The sequence below is a fragment of the Phodopus roborovskii genome, unplaced genomic scaffold (assembly GCF_943737965.1).
Source record: "Phodopus roborovskii unplaced genomic scaffold, PHOROB, whole genome shotgun sequence".
Lineage (NCBI taxonomy): Eukaryota > Metazoa > Chordata > Mammalia > Rodentia > Cricetidae > Phodopus > Phodopus roborovskii.
The window spans coordinates 29,971,522-29,987,560 of NW_026126525.1; the positions used below are offsets into that span (position 1 = coordinate 29,971,522).

The following is a 16,039-nucleotide window of genomic DNA, read 5'->3' on the forward strand; positions in this document are numbered from 1 at the left end:
CTTTGTTTTATATGAAGACCTATCATTTCATATTTAAGTGAATGTGTGCATGCATATGTGTCTGTGAGTTTGTGTGTGTATGGGGGGGGGCAGAATCTGTGTGTCTTCATGGGTAGATGACTGACAGTCAGAGAGTGAGTGCATCAGACCATCTGGAGCTGAACTTACAGGTGACTGAGATACTCTGGAAATACAGCAAGTACTCTTCAAGCACCAGTTCTCCAGACCCTTGTACTTAATCTTTTGACTAAATTATTGACTTGCTTTTAGGAAGAACCACATTAGAACAGTTTAGCAAGACCCCTCCTACCTCGGATGCCTCCTCTTTATAAGTGTCTAACCACCAAGCCCTTCTTTCTTCTCTTTTGCAATAAATTCCCCCTTTTCCTTATTGGGTTCAGAGGTGATTCTAGTCTCTCCTTCCAGAGGATGGAATTGATCTTTATTACAATACTTTTGAACAAAGTCTTCCTTGGTGTTTAAAACTATGTCAGAATAATTTCTTTCTTTCTTTTTTAATGTTAGGTGGGTAAATGATGAAATCATCTTGGGTCTTTTGGAAATGTGGAAAGGAGCAGATATTAAGTTCCACTCATTTCTGCTAGCAGAGAATCATGGAGTTGGCCAGTTCTACCTGCCTTGATAGGCATGTGTTATGTACTTTTTAAGGTTTGAGCATGTTACTCCTGGGGTAATTTGTGTGTGTTTTAGTTCCCTGAGAACCTGAGGCACTCCCTCAGGCAGTGAATCATGCAGCCCTCCTGTGTGACTCTGTGTTCCATATGGCTTGGTGAAGCATGTAGAACTTAGCTGAACATTTAATGTTAGACATTAACCTAGTATATCTGTCTTGCTTGCAAGATACCACCATTGTATCCTATTATGACAAATGTATAAAAAGTCTGATTGCTTGAAGTAAACTTGTCTCAGCCTCAGTCTTGCAGAGATTCCCTCCAACTTGGCCTGTTTAACTCCTACCGACCTTATCAGGAGACCCTGTTTGGTGAGTAAATGCTGGCATTTACAGAGAGTGATTTTGGAGAACAGAGTGGTTAGGAAGCAACTTTTCAACCTCTGTGGTTTCCTGTTGCCAAGGCATAAACTCTCCAAATCCCCACAGTAAGAGTCCAGTTTTCAATAGTATCAGGTTTCAGTGATTTAAAAACACAATAGGCTAGCTCTGGAGAAAGTAATGGAGATTGAAAATGCATCCTTTTGAAACTGGAGGTGGTTATCCCAGTTAGGAGAAAGTAGCTTTTTGGAATCTGAGACTCAAGCTCATTATTGTCTATGAATTTCACGCTCTATTATTTTTTTTCTGTAAGAGCTGACTTTCTAATGTCACAGTTTAATCACACAGAATAGTTTAAACAAGGAAAACCATAACCCTGAGATGACAGGATCCATATCTCAGGCCATAATAATTTTCTGATAGATATCACTCCTTAATGCTAAAGTTTGGCTTTAAGTACTCCAAAAACCATAACCTTAGCTCTGTTTCTTGGGAGAATTTTTATTTTATACAAATAATTTGGATAACCCAAAAATCTTTAGTATGTTATATAATTTTTAGAATTACTGTTAAAGAATGGAAAATATGTCTAAATAAATTTATTAATAATTCATTAAGTATGATCTTGAGATGTCAATTCACCATTATATCATATATATGTTTAGGTACACACTTGATTTTGCTTTGTCTCTTATCTACTACACTTCATATTCCATTGTCAAAAGAAAAGATTAGGGCATATATATATATATATATATATATATATATATATATTCACTAGTGGATAAAATTGTTCTAGTTCTCATCTATCACAATGTAACTGGAATGGGAAGTAGTTAAAAAAACCTTTCAAATGTTTTACAAGTCAGAGAATTTTGTGGTATTATTGCTGGTAAAAATAAAGAGAGAGAGAGAGAGAAAGATAGAGAGAAATGAAATTAAAAATATAGAAGGTTAAAAAAAAAAAGGTGGTGTTGTTTCCAGAGAAATGCCTCTGCTAGGTGACATCAAGGGAAGCAATTACTTTAGGGATGTTGCTTCTTTGCTGGACTATGGGGGACCTAAGAAATTGCACAGCTTCAAATGAGCTTGGGTGGCAAGATGTCATTTAATTTCCTCCTTGAGCACTCATGCTGCTAAGAATCTAGATGAGACAACTCATTATCAGAAGGGGATTTTGGCTAAGATTAGAAAGGTACTTGCTTACAAATAAAGTCTTTAAAGTATACATTTTTAATGCTTGAAATTATTGACCTGAGATTTACTGAGGCTATATAAATCATTGATAACTTCTTAGCAGATTACTCTAATATTTAGGGAGGTACTTAAAGATGAAAAGTATTTTATTTGCTAACAATCAGGCATTCATTCAATTTGCAATGTCTGAGCTGTTTGATTTTAAAACTGAGTGATCTAATCACTTGTGTGGCTAAGATCATGTTGCACCTTGATTATGGCTGGAGTATCTATGATGGTATCATTAACATATTTAATGACTGTATTATTTCCATGTCTGTGTCTGTAGGGGATTGTCTTGATTTTTAATTGGTACAGCCCATGGTGGCATCATCCCTAGGAAGAAAGCTAGGGATGATGCATAGCTAGCTCAAGCTATGCATGAAATTGAGAGCAAGCCAGCTGGCACAAATTTTCTAGCTTCTTCGTCAAGTTCCTGTTTGAGTTTCAGTTCTGATTTCCCTTAATGACAAACTATAACTTGTAAACTTGTACATGTAAGGTGAACCAACACCCCCCTTTTTTTTCTATTTTGGATTTTTTTCATGAAAGAATTTCTCAATGTACCTTTGTATACCAGGCTGGCTTCAAACTCACAGAGATCCACCTGCTTCTGCATTCCAAGTGCTGGGATTAAAGGCATGTGCCACCACCACCTGTCTATTTTTTGTTTTTCAGAGAATTTTATCAAAGCAACAAAGAGAAAACTAGAGCAGTGACAAAGACCAATTATGTTCTTGCTCATGATTCACTAGCCTTTGCTTCTTTATATAGGTGAAAGACATTCTAAGTCTTCAGTTTTAATGTACAAATTATTTCCAATTTTTTTGATAATTTGATTCTTTGTATACTAACATTTTATTGGTTAAAATATGCCACAGGGCCATTTGATATATCAAAGAAACTTATGCAGTCAATTTTATTACTTATGGATTCCACATTTGCTAGTTTACCTAACTGCTAAAATTTATTTGTAAGCCACCAACAAAACTCTGCATATTATGATAAATCATAGATAAATACAGAGCCAAGAAAATTTTGAGATGAGTGACATAGGTACCTAGTGAAGTTGAAGGATGATGCTCTACTTTTTAATTTTAGCTTATATTGTAAAGAAGGTTATATTGCCCAGTGTATTTAATGATATCACTTACATGTTACTTTCTCACTCCAAATCTTTTCTTGACCCCTCAAACTTATGACCTCTTTTTCTTCAATAATTATAGTTGCACAATACACATATATGAATATAATCTACTGAATTTATTAAATGTTGCTTGTATGTTTTGAAGGAGGAGAAAATGGAGGTAATGACTTATGAGAGATGAATTTTCTTTTCCAAGATTGAGTACTATAAGTGGTTAACCAATACTAAATATAAGTGGATATCCAATATCAAGTGGTTAGACATATATTTTTGTTGTTAATTTATTTTTTTAATAAGATCTCAAGCATACTCCTTAAGTTCTGGTTAGTGCTTCTAAGCACTGTAAGACTGTGATATGCTTTGTAGAGAAAATTCATGTGCTAGTTAAATAATGAGAAGCATATTTGTCTAGTGAAATTATAGCACACTTTTGTGGAAGTAATAATATGAAAATATAGATGGTATTTTGAAAGATGAAAATAAGTAAAAATGAGATTTATTTCACTAAAACTATAAGAAAAGGATATTTTGGAAAGGAAGTAGAGGGGAAATTATGACATATATATATATCCTCCATATATATATATATATATATATATATATTTAGTTGTAGATCAAAGGCAGAGAAGTTGCCACTTACTGAACATTTTATACCAACCTTTGATGGGAGATGTCATTCTGTAAATATGTCTCTCATACTGGTTATGAATAAAGCATTCTTGACCAATAAGAAAGCAAGATAGGCAGAACTAGGAGACAAGGAGGAGAGAAGAAGTAGTAGGGAGGAGAGTCAAGATGTAGAGACTCGAAAGAACAGAGGTCTGGGCCCTCTTTCCATTAAGATGAGACCACATGAAATAACTTAGATTAATAGAAATGGGTTAATGTTTAAGACAGAGCTAGCCAATAAAAAATGCTAGTAACAGGCCAACAGAATCTAATATAGCATCTCTGGAGGAAAACTTACTCCTAATAATCCTTGAAGATGGAAAAGACATGTAGGTAAGTGGTAACTTCAGAAAATTATTATAATCTGAGCTGTGCTTTTAGCAAAATTTCTGTTTGGCAGAAGTTGTATTTGATTTTACTGGTAAAGAAGAAGCTACAAGTTGGGGGAGGGCTAAGAGCACAGCTAACACTGTCACAAGACCAAGATTATATATTACAAGAGCATCTAGAACTCCAAAGAGTATCATGGTTCTATAGACACTGGAAAGTTCTTATCCTTAGATCTATAGAGTGAGTTGAAGCACACAAGAAGCACAGATAAATAAGGAGTTTTCATTTCTTCTGAAAAGTCTAAGTTAGTGTCTTTAACTGTAGTTGTGGAGACAGAGGTTTTAGTAGGGCTTCCCAATTTTGTTCTGGTTAAAATTATTATTATTATTATTATTAATTAGGTGAGACACCTAATAGAGGATTGAAGATCCAGGAAAGCCTAAGCTTGGGGTGTGTATTTTGGATCTGTCTATAGAGAAACAGTTATGAGATTTTGATTAAAGATAGCATTATTAAACTGGAGAATTTAGAGAAAAAAGCAAGAAGCAATAATGATGCCTTGACTACTCTTGGAAAAGCAAGCGAGAGAATGGAAGGGAAGCAATGGAGTAGAGGAACCAGGGAGCCTTAGTAAGAAAATGTAAAAACGAAGGGTCTGTGGATGATGACAAAGTCCTTACAAACCACACAAAGAAGCAGCGCTAAGACCGTAAGAATGAGAGGAAAGGTTTCCATAGGTAGAAGTGTATTTGGCATCTGAAGAAAAAACAGGAAATGGTAGCTGAAGAAGATGAACAACTGCATACTTACATTTAGGATAGGAAGCCCCCTTTGAGGAATCATTTGAACGCAGATTTTGTTTGAGACCAGAAGAAACTAAATAATACAATGCTTTTGATCAGAGTTAGGGAATGGATACTTGGTCATGCAGAAATGTAAAAGTACAAAGAATTCTTAACTTCCTTTAAGAATAGTTTAAACACCAGGTAAGGAGACCTGGGTTTGGAAAAGGATGTAATTATTGGACCTAGGTAGCAGTCTGAAAGAACTGAAGATCCCTATAAAATCACCAGATTGAGTAAGAACAAGCTATAGAGAAATCAAACCATAGTCTGTGGGTTACATCAGAATGCTCACCATAGTTTTTAATTTTGAAGGTAATTTCAGGTATCATTTATGTTTTAGTTGGTACTACTAGTGTTGTGATTAGATATCCGGTCCAAAGGGGGGAAATGATTTATTTGGCTATTAACACATCACTGTTCATCATTGGAGGAAGTAAGGACAGGAACTCTTGTGTGTGTATGTATATATATATATATATATATATATATATATGTATATATATATATATATTTTTTTTTTTACTGATTTTACATATCAATCCCAATTCCCTCTCTCTCCCTCCCTCCTACGCCCCACAACACCCCCTCCCATCCAATTTCTACTTGTAGTCTACAGGGAGGGTGATGTATTCCAGGAGGGATCATCAAAATCTGTCAAGTCATTTGGAGTAGGGACTAGGCCCTCTTTCATGCATCTAGACAAAGGGAGTATCCCTCCATTGGGAATGTGCCCCAAAGTCTTTTTGTGTACCAGGGATATACCCTGGTTCCACTGTCAGAGGTCTTTTAGACTGCCCAGGCCTTCTAACTGAGAACACTTTCTTACTTCAAGAGGGAAGAGTCACAATAAGATCAAAGCAAAAACCCAACACCAACAATGCAAATAACTCAGTGTCTAAAGCTAGGATCACTCACATTCTTCTGGGCTTCTCCAGGAGACTTAGGTTTTTATTTATTTATTTATTTGTTTGTTTTAATTTTACATGTCGATCCCAGTTCCCTCTCCCTCCCTCCCTCCTTCTTTAGTTATGGGGTGTTTGCTTCTGTTTCCATCAGGTACTAGATGAGGGCTCCATGATGGTGGATAAGTTAGTTGTTGATCTCACTATCCAGGAAGGGTATTTATGGTAGCCTTTCTATGGTTGCTCAAATTGTTAGTTGGTGGCAGTCTTCTAGGTCTAGACCTTTCTTTAGGTTCAGTTTTCTCTTCAAACCAATAATGGCTCCCTCTTTTATGTTCTCTCTCCTCCTGTCTTCTAGTCCTCCCCTGATTCAATCTTCCTAGTCGCACCAGTTTTCCTCTCCTCCCCTTCTCTTTCTCCTACTTCTCTCTCCATTCACTGCCCCCCCACACTTCCCCTGTGCTTTGGGGGACTTGTCCCTTCCCCCTTCTGTGAGGGACTTTATATGAATCTCTTAGAATCCACCTTGCATCCTAATTCCTCTGGTGGTATGAATTATAGGCTGATGATCCTTTGCTCTAGGTCTCAAATTCATATATGAGTGAGTATATACCATGCCTTCTACATACCATCATCCAATTGTGCCAGCACCAGTTGTTGTAGATGCTTTCCTCCCCCCATTGTATTCTTTTAGCTGTTTTGTTGAAAATCAGGTGTTCATAGTTGTATGGGTTTATATCAGGATTTTTGATTTGAATCCATTGGTCTACCTGTCTATTTTTATGCCAGTACCAGGCTGTTTTCAGAACTATAGCTCTGTAGTAGAGCTTAAAGTCAGGAATGGTGATGCCTCCTGAAGTTCTTTTATTGTAGAGGGTTGTTTTGGCTATCCTGGGTCTTTTGTTTTTCCATATAAAGTTGATTATTATCCTTTCAAGGTTGGTGAAGAATTGTGGTGGGATGTTAATGGGGATTGCATTGAATCTGTAGATTGCTTTTGGCAAGATTGCCATTTTTACTATAGTTATCCTACCTATCCAAGAGCATGGGAGATATTTCCATTTTCTGGTATCTTCTTTAATTTCTTCCTTTAAAGACACAAAGTTCTTATTATATAGGTCTTTTACTTGTTTGGTAAGTGTTACCCCAAGATAGTTTATGTTGTTTCTGGCCATGTTTCTCTGATTTCTTTCTCAGTCTGTTTGTAGTCTGAATAAAGTAGGGCTACTGATTTTTGAGTTTATCTTGTATCCTGCTAGTTTGCTGAAGGTGTTTATCAGCTGTAGGAGTTCCCTGGTAGATTTTATTGGGTCGCTTATGTAAACTATTATATCATCTGCCAATAGAGACAGTTTGACTTCTTCCTTTCCAATTTGGATCCCCTTGATCTCTTTTTGTTGTCTTATAGTATTAGCTAGAACTTCTAGTATGATATTGATGAGATATGGAGAGGGAGGGCAGCCTTGTCTTGTTCCTGATTTTAGGGGAATCTCTTTAAGCTTCTCTCCATTCAGTTTGATGTTGGCTGTTGGTTTGCTGTATATTACTCTTATTATGTTTAGGTATGTTCCTGTTATCCCTGATCTCTCCAAGACCTTTATCATGAAAGGGTGTTGAATTTTGTCGAAGGCTTTTTCAGCATCTAGGGAGATGATCATATGGTTTTTCTTTTTCTGTTTGTTTATATGGTGGATCACCTTGATAGGTTTTCCTATGTTAAACCATCTCTGCAAACCAGGGATGAAGCCTACTTGGTCATGGTGGACGATTTATCTGATGTATTTTTGGATTCCTTTTGCAAGTATTTTATTGAGTATTTTTGCATCGATGTTCATCAGGGATATTGGTCTGTAGTTTTCTTTCTTAGTTGTGTCTTTGTGAGGCTTGGATACCAACGTGATTGTGGCCTCATAAAAAGAGTTTGGCAATGAACCTTCTGTTTCTACCTTGTGGAACAGTTTGAGGAGTATTGGTATTACTTCTTCCTTGAATTTCTGGATGATTTCTCCACTGAAGCCATCTGGCCCTGGGCTTTTCTTTGGTTGGAAGGCTTTTGATGACTGCTTCTATTTCTTTGTGGGTTATAGGTCTATTTAAGTTGTTTGTCTGTTCTTGATTTAATTTTGGTAGGTGATAGTTATCCAGAAATTTGTCCATTTCCTTTGAATTTTCAAATTTTGTGGAATACAGGCTTTCAAAGTATGACCTGTAAATTGTCTGGCTTTCCTCTGTGTCCATTATTATGTCCCCCTTTTCATTTCTGATTTTGTAATTTGCATGTTCTCTCTGCTTTTTCGTTAGTTTTTTATAAAGGTTTGTCTATGTTGTTAATTTTCTCAAGAAACCAACTCTTCGTTGCATTCATTTTTTGTATCATTTTCCTGGTTTCTATTTTGTTGATTTCAGCCCTCAAGTTGATTTTTTCCTGGCATCTACTCCTCCGGAGTGAGTTTGCTTCTTGTTGTTCTAAGGCTTTCAGTTGTGCTGTTAATTCTCTAATGTGACTATCCTCTGATTTCTTCATATGGGCACTTAATGCAATGAATTTCCCTTGTAACACTGTTTTCAAGGTGTCCCATAAGTTCAGTTATGTTGTGTCCTCATTCTCATTGAATTTTAGAAATTCCTTCATTTCTTTATTTCTTCTTTGACCCAGGTGTGGTGCAATTGCACATTGTTCAATTTCCATGAGTTTGTAGGGTTTCTACGATTTATGTTGTTGAATTCCAATTTTAAAGCATGGTGGTCTGATAAGATACAGGGGACTATTCCATTTCTCTTGTATCTGTTGAGGTTTGTTGTGCTACCTAGTATACGGTTAGTTTTAGAGAATGTAGGAGCAGAGAAGAAAGTATATTCATTGTTTTGGATGGAATGTTTTATAGATGTCTGTTAAACCCAGTTGAGAAATAACTTCTGTTAGTTCTTTTGTTTCTTTATTGAGTTTCAGATTGGTGGTCCTGTCTAGTGGTGAGAGTGGTGTGGAAGACTCCCAATATAAGTGTGTTAGGTTTTATGTGAGGTTTGAGTTTTAGTACCATTTTTTTTATGCCTTTGTATTTGGGGCATAGATCTTCAGAATTGAGTCTTTGTGTTGATGGATTTCTCCTGTGATAAATATGAAATGACTGTCTTCATCTCTTTTGAGTAATTTTTGTTTGAAGTCTAACTTGTTAGATATTAGGATAGCCACACTTTCTTGCTTCTTGGGTCCATTTGATTGGAAGATCTTTTCCCAACCCTTTACCTTGAGGTAATGTTTATCTTTGAAGCTTAGATGTGTTTTTTGTATTCAGCGGAAGTATGGATTCTGTCTTCGTATCTATTCTGTTTGCCTGTGTCTTTTTATAGGTTAGTTAAGACCATTAAGGACCATTGATTATTAATGCTTGTTTGTTTTAGATTTTTGTTGGCAGTGGTATTGTGAATATATTTGTCCTGATTTACCCTTGGTTTCTGGTGTACTGGGATTAATGTTGCCTATGTCTTTGTGAGCATAGTTAACTTCCTTGGGTTGGAGTTTTCCTTCCAAACTTTCTGTAGGGCTCGATTTGTACATACGTATTGTGAAAATCTGGCTTTGTCATTAAATATGTTGTTTTCTCCATCTATAGAGATTGAGAGTTTTGTTGGGTATAGTAGCCTGGGCTGGCATCTGTGGACTCTTAGTACTTGTAGAACATCTATCCAGGACCTTTTTGGCCTTGAGGGTTTCCATGGAGAAGTCAGGTGTAATTTTGATAAAAAATATGGAATGCTTCACGAATTTGTGTGTCATCCTTGCATAGGGGCCATGCTAAGCTTCTCTGTATCATTCCAATTTTACTATATGTGCTGCCTCAGAGAGCACATTTATTTATTTATTTATTTATTTATTTATTTATGTGACTTTGCCCTCTCCAACACATGCAGCTTGTATCCTAGACTCCAGCTCGCTCCACTCCACCATTGTTTCTGTTCTTGGTGGCCATCTCATCTCCAAAATGCTGCAGTCTCTTGCTGCAAGTAGCCTGAACTTTCACCATTAGATTTTACTTGGTTCTGCTTAGGAACTCTAACCCTGCCACGCAGTGCTAAGCTTCAGATGCTCTCAATGAGTCCTTCAGGCCCCCAAATCTAGCACCATTTGTGTGACGTTTGCACTACCAAGTTTAGCTGCCAGCATGGGTACAACCTTGGTGGCCTCTGGAACACAGCTGCTGTGTGCTGACTCTGTGGATTTCACTTCAGTGATCCTGGTCTCTCCTTAATTACAGCTAATTCTTCAGCTCCTGCTGACCTAATCCATTATTCCAGCGAAGCAAAAGGTTTACTTTAGCATTTCTGGAACCTTGTTAATCACAGCTACACCTGATCAGACTCCATAGCTTCTTTACAGAAATGGACTGGTTGAATCTTTGCTTCCCTCTGAAATTCTCCCTGTCAGGCCTCCACCTGAAACTACTTCAAAACATCCTTATCTTCCAAGTTCCTACAGAAAAACCCACTGGGTTCTCAACACTAATGACTTTTCTTGCCCAGAGTTTGAAAGTTCTTCAATACTGCCTAAGATATCATCTGATCTGTTACAGCAATAACCTGCTATCCTAGTACCAATTTCTGCCTTAGTTAGAGTTACTCTACTGTGGTGAAATACCATGAGCAAAAGCAAAAGCAAAAAAGGGTTTATTGGGCTTAGACTTCCATACCATTTGGGCAGGAACTAAAGCAGGGTAGGAACTTGGGGGCAGGAGCTGATGCAGAGTCTATAAAGCAATTCTTCCTACTGTCTTGCTCACCCCCCCACTCTGATTACTCTAGTTTGTGTCAAATTGACATAAAACTAGCCACCACAGTTTATGAGCTTATAATAAAATAGAGCAGACACAAGATTTAAGAGGAATAGGACTTAGAGAAACTGCAATATAAATATTGAAGTTATGAAAAGGTATCAAATTTGTTTGCTTCTTCTATTCTTATGCTGAAGCCACACATCATGTTGGAATACTCCAGTCTTATAGATTGGAACATTGCACAAGATACAAGTTCAGATTTTTGTCTTTTATGAAGCATGAACTCTCAAATAACTTACTCACTCTGCATTATTAAATCATAATCAAACCTTCCTGATAAATTACAGGAAGCAGGATGAATGTGGGTGAACCAGTAAAGGAAGTGGAAATCCAAATAGCCATGGAAACCAATTCTATGATTTTATTACAGGGCTGGGTTCACTCATGGAATCTGGTGTTGAAGTATTGTTTCTTTAGGGCTGGGGTGTGACCCAGTGCTAAAGTACTTTCCTGGGACATAGAAGGTCCTCACTACTATTTCTCCTCCACCCTGGGAAAGAATTACTTCTAAATTTTGTATCAAGTAGAGAGTAACATAAGCTAATAGGTAGTGCTTAAGGATAATTTTTCTTTTCTCAACTCTTGACAGCTTTTAATTTTAGTTCCCTGCTGAAGGCTTTCCCCTTTTGTCCATATGGTAATTTGATATTGTGCTAGGTGTGTGAAAATATGATCATTCTTCCACAGATGATAACTAAGAGTTGTACTGGGAGCCTTATGATAGGAGGGTGATGTTTAATGCAAATTAGGTGATTCTCCCGCTAATGTCCCCAGTCCTTATGTATCTGTAATAAAGCTCACTGAAGCAGTCTCCAGGAATGCCAGTGGCCATGGAAATATACAGCATATGACAATCCAGGTGTCCTCTCACCAGACTCTGATGGAGGATAATCTTGTCTAGCAAGTCTTAAAGGACCACTGACTTGAAAAGCCTATTGACTGTGTCTGTAATTTCTCTCATGTGCCACTTCATTTCTTCCCTAAGAATAGCTTTGGGTGTTATCCCACTAGTTTCTGTTTATCTCATAACAATATTCCATCTTGGACAAACATATCTGTGGATGACCAGGGAAATGACTTTCCATTTATATGTATGATTTTGACATATAGAAAATATACTAGTACATGCGTCTTAACTAGATCTATTTGTCCCATGAGGACTGTAGACACTTAAAAGCCTGTTCTGAGGGAGGGAGACGGAACTGAGATCGATATGTAAAATAAGAAAAAAATATAAATATATATATATATATATAAATAAGAAAGAAAATGCTCTTTGTTCACTCAATTATTTTTCAACAAAATTTTTATCTAATAGTCCTTAAGTCCAACTAAAGAACTGTTGGTAACCTTCAAGCTATGCATACCATTATTGCATTCTTACAGCTAATGTGCTGTGGTGCTGTGGTTCATAGGCATAATAGTGGTGTAGGACTGTTTGTTGCTTCCTTTTTTGTGATCTTTTTTTATTTAAATTTTTTTATTTAATTTATTATTTTACATGTCGATTGCAGTTCCCCCTCCCTCCCTCCCTCCCTTCCTCTCTCTTAGCCTCTCTGCCCCCTCACATGCACCCTCACCACCCTCCCCTCCCATCCCCCACCCCAATTCCACATGTAGGGCAATGCCATCCAGGTGGGGTCATGTAGATCTGTCAGGTCATTTGAGTAGGGACTAGGACTTGTCTCCTGTCTCTAGGTTAAGGTAGTTTCCCTCCATGGGGGATGTTTCCACAAGGTCCTGTGGTGCACCAGGAATACATCCTGGTTCCACTGTCTGAGGTCCCTTAGACTTCTCAGTCCTTCTAGCTCAGACCCATGTTCAGGAGCTCTGAGTCAGTCCCATGCTGGGTTCCCAGCTATCAGTCTGGGCGCCGTTAGCTCCTCCTTGTTTGGTCTGCTGTCTCTATGTGTTTCTGCCGCCTGGTCTTGCTTCAGTTTCCAACAGATATTAGATGAGGGCTCCATGGATAAGTTAGTTGTTGATCTCACTATCAGGGAAGGGCATTTATGGTAGCCTTTCCATGGTTGCTGAAATTGTTAGTTGGTGGCAGTCTTCTAGGTCTCTAGACCTTTCTTTAAGTTCAGTTTTCTCTTCAAACCAATAATGGCTCCCTCTTTTATGTTCTCTCTATCTCTCCTGTCTTCTTTTCTTCCTCTGATTCAATCTTACTAGTAGCACCTGCTTTCCTCTCTTCCCCCTCTCTTTCTCCTACTTCTCTCTCCATTCACTGTCCCCCTACTTCCCCTGTGCTCTGGGCGGGGGGACTTGTCCCTTCCCTGTTCTGTGAGGGACTTTATATGAATCTCTTAGAATGCACCTTGTATCCTAGTTTCTCTGGTGGTGTGGATTATAGGCTGGTGATCCTTTGCTCTAGGTCCAAAATCTATATATGAGCGAGTACATACCATGTTCCTCTTTTTGTGACTGGGTTACCTCATTCAGGATGGTTTGTTCAAGTGCCATCCACTTGCCTGGAAATTTCAAGATTCCATTATTTTTTTTATGCAGGGTAGTATTCCATTGTGTGGATGTTCCACAACTTCTTTATCCATTCTTCAGTTGAGGGGCATCTAGGTTGCTTCCAGGTTCTTGCTATTACAAATAATGCTGCTATGAACATAGTTGAACAGATGTCTTTGTTGCATGGATGTGGATCATTTGGGTATTTGCATGTCAACTTCTGGCAGTATGAAAGCCAGTCCTCAGGGAGGTCACTTTCAGGTCAGGTCCAGCTGGAGTTCTCTGGGTCCTGTGTTTCAAGGTCATGGCATCTTCCTGCAATAGGGGCTTATCTTCTACCCATGAACACAACCAATGACCACAACAGTAACATAAAATGCTTTACTAGTATAATTCTTAACTAGATTCTAAATATTAATCCTTATACCCATCATCAAGGAAATATCTCTGTGAAACAGATGAAGATTGTTATAGAAAAGCACAACTAATCAAAATACAGAGCTGTGGAGCTCAGTCCCACCTGATATGGTACATCTACAACACAAACCTCGTATCTAAAACCCAGGGATCATTGCAGGGAGTGGGGCAGAAAGATTATAAGCCAGAGGAACAAAAAGTCTTCTGTGAGATTTTGTTTCTTAGAACTGTCTGACTAACATAAATGCTTCAACAAATAGAAACATGGAAGGGGAAAGCTCAGAGGACTTAGTCCAAGGAAAAATAACTACAGACAACTTAGAAATGTTAAGAGCAGGAAGAATAGTCTTCTCCAGGGAAGGTCATCTCACACCAATTGATTATCTAATACCAAATGGTCAGTCCTGAAGACATAGACACACAAGTTATCATGTTGCGTTTATATGTTAATTGCATCAACAACTAAAGATAAAGAGGCCATGAATTTTAATGAGAATAAGGGAGTTATATGGAAGAGTTCAGGAAGTAGTAAAGGAAGGAAGGTATAATTATATCATGGTCTCAAAAATACAAAACTAAAAAAGTACTTTGTTTTTGAGGAATATATTCTTAGCGAATATCTTACTACACAAAGTAATAAATAAGGAAATCTTATATGCATGTAGATCCACCTAAGTCTTACTTGTGTGTCTATAGCAGTATTCTGTAGTATGGCTACCTGTTCTTCATTCTCCTAATAATAAACATTTCAGTTTCACTTTTTTTCACTACCAAAACCATGCAATAATAAGAATTTATTGAAATTCCTTTTAAACACATGTATTAGAATAGAACATTTGGATTGAAGAACGTACAAATTCAGTTTATTGCTGTGAGTTAGTTGCTCATCAAAACAGTTCTATTTGTATATTCCCTATAATGATATATGAAAGCAACAGTGCTGAATATATTACTAGAGATTTTTGTCAGTCAGATGAGCATAAGTATACACAGTCAGTTACCAAGAGGGTTGACTATCTTACTTCTATTTGCCTTTAGATTCCCCTAATTCTCATCAGAAATCTAGGGGTGATTTTTTTGTTGCTCTTGACTCAAAAATTAATCAAGCTGTATTATTACAGTTACATTCTATTACATTAAATTATTCATGTGAATTAAAATGATAGCATATTATAGCATGTTGGTGCTTACTGATGCTCAAGTGGCATCCATGCAGCCCGGTCATATCATTGCTGTTACGTTGTCTATCATGTTATCACTCTTTTCTTAACAGAGTATAAGTGTGTTTTGTTTTATGATGGCTAAAGAACCCTCATTGTTCTCTAAGTATCAAAGAGAGAAAACTATATTAGTAATACTACTTTGAGATCATATAATGAACTTTGAGTGAATTGAAAGACAAAAAATGATTGAATCATTTTCACTAAATTTTCTGTAAAATAGAGGAAAGCTCATGAAATCTGGCATGTTTTTTCATCCTTCTTGTTAAAAGGTCATATTTATTCATGATCTAGTTTTTCCATTATTTCCTGTTTTGTAACGTGAAGGACCTCTTCTTCTTTGTGACTAATAGATTTCACTCCACTCTCATCTGTCAACAACAGACAAACACAGTAGCTGTTCGTTTAAAGTAAAAGATTTCACAGAATGCAGCATCAGCTACTTGAAATAATTTATGCTATTTCAAAGCTCTACTGTGAATAATTTGAGAGAAGCCAGGTTAAGCAATATGAATGATGAATTTGATTGAGATTGGTTTAGGAGAGATATCATTCATTGCTACTCCATGACCATTCTGGAGGACAGAAATCCAGTGTGAATGCCTCATCTGATATGGGATGATCTCTACAAAGAGCCTATTGTAATAACCTGAATCTGTTCATGAATTAAGCAAATCCATTTATTGAAATTATTTGTAAATGAAAATAAAATTAATCATTAACACTAAAGTTATGGATTTTTAGCTTATAATAAGAGAGAAATTTGATGTCATAAGAGTTATTAGTTCTTTACAGGTTCAGATCAAACCTTAATTTTTTTCCATTACATTTATTTATTTATTTATTTGTGTGCATGCGTGTGTGCACATGGTTTACCTGTGGAAGTGGTAGATCAAACCTGTAGGAGTTGGTTCTCCTCATTCACTCTATTATGGCTAACTATCTTTGTCAGCCCAAAATATATTC

General features: G+C 37.0%; 1 protein-coding gene and 1 non-coding gene across 4 annotated transcripts in view; both read right to left on the bottom strand.

The window, feature by feature from the left end:
- Gabrb1 (gamma-aminobutyric acid type A receptor subunit beta1) overlaps window positions 1–16,039 on the bottom strand; it is a 455,282-nt gene that overhangs the window by 189,895 nt on the left and 249,348 nt on the right. The gene's annotated exons all lie outside the window — the stretch shown is intronic.
- Window positions 9,885–9,991, bottom strand: LOC127232506 (U6 spliceosomal RNA). The gene has a single exon (XR_007835380.1). It is a non-coding gene; the product is annotated as a U6 spliceosomal RNA (small nuclear RNA).